The sequence below is a fragment of the Salvia hispanica genome, chromosome 1 (assembly GCF_023119035.1).
Source record: "Salvia hispanica cultivar TCC Black 2014 chromosome 1, UniMelb_Shisp_WGS_1.0, whole genome shotgun sequence".
Taxonomy (NCBI): Eukaryota; Viridiplantae; Streptophyta; class Magnoliopsida; order Lamiales; family Lamiaceae; genus Salvia; species Salvia hispanica.
This window is the reverse complement of record NC_062965.1, coordinates 38,673,067-38,679,066: the sequence shown is the minus strand read 5'-3', so window position 1 is coordinate 38,679,066 and position 6,000 is coordinate 38,673,067.

Genomic DNA, 6,000 nt, shown 5'->3' with positions numbered 1-6,000 from the left:
ACTTTCTCCGGACTTATTCTTGTAAATAAACCCAACAAATAAATAAGATAAACCAAGAAATGGAACAAGAAAAAAGGATAAAAGAATAGAGGATGGATTAGTGTTATGATTTAGGTGAAGGAAAGAAAGAAATCCCAATGGCACTTTCACATACAAACACCTAATGGCTCCACAAACTAGCAACACAAGAACTAGCAAGCATACCTCTAAAATCAACCTTAGCCCAGCAAAAGATCGAATGCAACCCGAAGGAATTTGATAAGTCTTCAAAAGATGAAGAAGGTGAGCTCTCATATATGGAGAAGTTGTCTCTTACAAATATTCAAAAGCTGATTGAAATGAACCCTAGCAAGAGTATTTATACTAGGAGTTAAAAAAAAACAAAACAAGACAAGTCTTGGTCAAAAAGTCACATTCCGGACAAAACACCCGATCGGGTGTTTCCCACGGCTCATTTCACCCGCCCGCGTGAAGTCTCTGGAAAAAAACTGATTTCTCGGCAAAAAAACCCGACCGGGTGTTTTTGGGTTGGCAAACCACCCGTCCGCGTGTTTCTTTCTGCATTGTGCGGCTTTCTTAAAACGATCATAACACACTCATCTGAACTCCATTTGTGGCGTGTGAGGTACCCACGCGAAGCTCTTTTGACGATGAAGAAAATGGTGGTGTTAGAAGAGTATTTGGACACCATCTTGATTTGTATATTGATGTTTGAAACGGAACCCAGCTCCGGTGTGGTTCATTGGATGCCTTCATTCCTTCTATTGGTATGGCATGTCCCGGATTAACATGAGAAACTTAAACAGGGTAGCTCTTCAAAGCTTATCTTCGTAAGTGTGATGACCGTTAGCTCAAATTTTAGTTTTAACGTGGTAACTATCATTAAAATATAAAATGTTCCCAACAATAATTTTTGTTGATCATTCATCTTTAATGAGTTAAAGTTAGAATATATAATTTCTCAACTTAGCTATAATGTTACTGGTAGGGTTATGAAACACGTGAGAGCGTGAGGTGTCACTTTAAAACAAACGAGAATGAGTCTCGTGTTTCTTATACATGTGAGATGCTCATGCTCTTCCCTAAATATACCATCTGTCGCTTTTCATATTCCCCAGTGTTGCTGCCCCTCCATTTTGTTTTAATTTTCCGGTGAAATTTTATGTGAACCCATTCCCATATTGACCCTTAATTTTGATTATTATTGCCATTTTTTGTATTATGTTGTTGAATATAGATTTAGGGTGTTGAATATAGATGGGTTTATAATTGTTGGTTGTTGTATTAGGTTAAGATTTATGGTTAAATTTTGTTAAGAAATTTGTTCACGGATATATTGAATTTTGTTGAACTAGGGTATTGTCATCGAATATTTATACATAGGTTTTTGATCAAAACAAGAATGGGTTTAAATAAAGAAATACATGCCGAATACTAACCTTAGGATTAGCTGATCTCATCTTAAGATTACAATATCTAATGGCTGTATTAATATCTCAAATATTATTTATTTAATCACTAATAATCTTAAAAGGTCACTTATGTCAAAACATGATATAGGCTGTTATGGAAAATCCTACAATGATGCATATTTCTCTTTCCACTAACAAATCAACAACGTGAATCATGAGTTAACATTCCATAACTTCAACTCCTTCATATCTTTCATATTTTTCAGACGATCTTCCATTCATCTTCCATTATACATAGTTTAGAGAATTCTTGGTTTGTTCATAGCCTTTAACACTTCGACGTTGCATCATTTGTGTTTCTTTTTGCCTGATCCATTATATACTGTAATTTCATCTCTTTTTTCCAATTCAGCGGGCGGTTATTATATAACCTAGAGTTTTAGTTTCTACATTTTTATTGATTTTGTTTAATGCTTTGATAACAAAATTTGTTGTTTATGTTTTTGTATAGATTTTAGTTTCTTCACTCCAAAAATGGAATCCGAAACACCTTCTACTTCGCATGTAGATAACCAGTCATCCTCCGATGACATTCTTGAGAATACAAGTTATGTTTGTAATTAATATAATATTACTTTAGTATGATTAATTTTCATAGTCAGTCGGTATAATGTGTTCATAATAGTTTTTGTGAATGTAATTTGTTTGTTATGCTCCGATTCTTAATTTCGTATCAGTGTCATTATCTTTAGTTTTTGGAATGCTTTGATTTGTATTTAGTATAACCTGTTATCATATTAACTCCAAGAGTCATTGTTACTTTTTTGGAATGTACTATATATGACTTATTTATGGTTTTAGTATGACATGTAGTTGTTATGACCTCAATCTGCATTTACAGTTTGTGACAGTATTTTCAACTACTTGTACTATTCGCTTTCGATCATCAAACACTTACTTTCTTTGTTTTTATTATTATAGATTTAAATACACCAGACTGCCCTATAGAACTCAAACCATTTGTTGGTCGTAGCTTCCCAACATTGGACAATGCTATTGAGTTTTATGAGAACTATGGTCGTCGTGTTGGTTTTGACACAAGGAAGAATGGTTCAAAGAAGGCTGAGATGATCGCACCATATGGTTTTATATGGTTTGTAACAGAGAAGGTGAACAGGAATTTCATGATCAATAACCCAAATGCCGTCGTAAATTGAAAAAATGAGGATGTAATGCTTGGGTGGCATTCAAATTTGACTCTAACCGTGGTTTCGGGTGGCATTCAAATTTGACTCTGACCGTGGTTATGTAATTCATCATTTAAAAGAAGAACACAACCACCCCATGGTTTTGATACAACACCAGAAATTCATGAGATTAAATCGTCAACTTGATCCAGTTCACCAAAAATTTATTACGGATTGTGCCGGTGCTAATATTGGACCATCTCTAAATTTTAAGTTGTTGACTGAATTGATGGGTGGATATGAGTCCGTCGGGTGTACTGTGTTGGACATTCGTTACTACACCCTGGACATCAGAAGATACGCTGAAGGATATGACGCCTAGATGATAATAGGAGATGAAGAAGAAGAAAGAAAGTTGTGATGCCTTCACGTTCGAGCATGAAATTGATTATTGTAGTCAAATGTCGCATTTATTCTGGTGTGATCCTATTTCTAAGAAGAATTTCATGCAATTCGGTGACATTGTCTCGTTTGACACTACGTACTCAACTTATAGGTAAATGTTGTCCACAAAAAATAGTTTTCTTTTTCTGTTATGACATTTTTGAACTTTTTAAGCTATTCGTATGCTCAATTTGTTAACAACTGGTGGCTGACACATTCCTATTCCATTATATCTTCAATTATAACCTTTGTGAATTTCATTTGTTTGTTATGCTTTGATTCTTATTTTCGCATGAGTGAATGTCATTGTCTTCGGTGTTAGTAATGTTTTCACTTATTTTGAATGAGTTTATTATAAAATGTTTTCTGTTATGCCTCGATTTGTATTTGTTATGACCTATTATCATACTAAATCTAGGATTCACTTTTTCATTATTTTCACCTTTGTTATGTTGTTGTGAAGGTACTCTATGATACTTGCTCCGTTCACCGGGAAGGACAATTATAATTCATCTCATGGCTATTCAAACAGTTTGTCAAGTGCATGGGCCTAGCTCCCAAATTGATAAGGTTCTTTTGAACAAAAGTCGCTGAAAAGGTTCCTAGATCACTACTTGGTAATTCTGAATTTAAAAAGGATTTGAATTCATGTGTTTGGTCTGAGTTGATTGAACCCACCGAGTTCGAAGACAAGTGGAAGACTGTCATGGAGACATGAACTTGAAGGTGATGAATGGTTTGTTTCTATCTTCGAATCAAGAGAGTACTGAGTTCTGGTATACTTTAGGGGATTCCCTTCTAGTTCTTTGATAAAGACGAGATCTGTTTCGAAATCTCAGAATAGTTTTTTTAAGAGGTTTACTCAGTACATGGCAAAACTTGTTATGTTTTAAATGAACTTCAACAATGTTATTGATGCCCAACGAAACCAGTCTGCAAAGCTGGATTATATGGATGCTAATACTACCACAAAGATGAAAACAAAGTGGTCTATTGAGAAGCATGCATCTATAATATTCACAGACGGTGTATTTAAGGAAATTCAAGAACCGATACTGGAGGCTTATAACCACTGCAGCCTTGTATCGATATCAAATGAATCTAGTCCTGACATTTACAAGGTATTAGATTATTTTTCAAACACCTAGACTGTCACATTCACCGTGGAGGATTCTGTGATTCAATGTGGATGTAAAATGTTTTCTTGGACTGGTCTTGTATGCTGCCACATCTTCCTTGTGTTGAAAAACAAAAAGTTGTGGTTGATTTCTGACAATTTGATTGGAGGTCGATGGTTGAAATCTCCTCTAGTTAAGGTTGTTCATGCCGTCCAATGCCAAGATGTAGCAACGCATGTTTATGCTGATAAGAAGAAGGCATCCACAATTTTGTTATGAGAGATTTTGAGTTTGAACTAGGCTGTATATGTCAATATTGAACCAGACTGTATATGTCTACATGCCAGAAGAAGTAACTAATTGAGGAATTTTATGTGGCAGAGGCACCCCAGGAAATAGTTGTTCATCCACCTGAAGTCGTCAGCACGAAGGATCTGGTAGTAGCGTCCCATCAAGAGTGGACAAGGCTTTGAAGCTTAAGAACAAGCCTTTACGTCAATGCAAGAAATTCCAGGAGTGGGGTCACCATGATTCAAGGAATTGCGTCAAATTCAAAGAGAAAGAACAACGGCGGTGTAGAAGAAATTCTGAAGTTTGACACTATGAATTAATCTTTTTGAACTAACGTCAGTTTAATTTTTATTTTGGACGCTATTTTACTTGCATGTCAGGTTGTTTGATATGAACATTTACTTCAGCAGCAGTTTCAAATGAACATTTCAATCAGATTTGTATGACGCATTCTGGTACTATGTATTATAATGACTCGAATATTGGATTGTTATGACACAATTTACCCATAAGATGACATGACCAAAATATTGGGTTAGTATGCCAAAGTATAAAATAAGTGTCATGGTTTGGTATTCGACAACAATAATCAAGAGTATTGCAATACCCTTAACCGTTAAAAAATTATGACAATACCATGAGAATAATTTGACAGACGAAGAGCTTTGATTGCTCTGTATTTTAATAACTGATAAATTACACTATCAGTTGGATTAGTAGTACATAGAGACTCCAAAATAAATACAACTGGAATAATATATATAGTGAAGTAACAATAACATCCAATGACATTTTTAACATATGGTCCAAAAATCAAGAATTTCATGGTCTAAACATCGTTTACTTAAAATAGTGGTAAACTTTAAGGAACTGAACAAAAGATTCCGTAGTTTTATGTATGACATAGCCATTGATTAAGATCTGTGGTTTGCTATATCATCTTTTCTACGTTGATCTTCATTTTCTTGTTTTCCTTTTCATAATGTTTGGATGCCCCCGCTTTATTCAATAAGGCACTATGATTATTTTTGCAATCATCAACATACAATTGTATTTAGCTCTTAAATACTAAGCACACCTTTGTTTCTAGTCGATAGTCCACAATTCCAATGACCCTCTCTTTCACCCATGTAGACTTCAAGGTGTCTAAGCAAATAAACACCATTGTCATAAACATTTTCTGTTGTTCTCCAACTCATCTTCAACCTCTGAATAGGTATGTTGATCACTGTTTTGCATTGATTGTGACACCCAATCCTTGTTAAATACTTGCAGAAGAACGCCATGAACGCCATGTGCTAAACATGCACTTTGTGTTAGTATCAATAAAATTTAAGTAGTACTGTGAGGACTAATGTGCCAACCATAATAATGCCTCTGGAATATAATCGTAGGTGAATCGCAAGTCATGATCTTCTCCATCTTTAGAAGCGTCTATAATCACCACTACTTTACGATGGAAACAGAAGCACAGAAGCACACAATGTAGTACCTTTTTGCAACGCTGAATGCAAAGAAAACCTATATTTTGTAAAACATTAGACATTT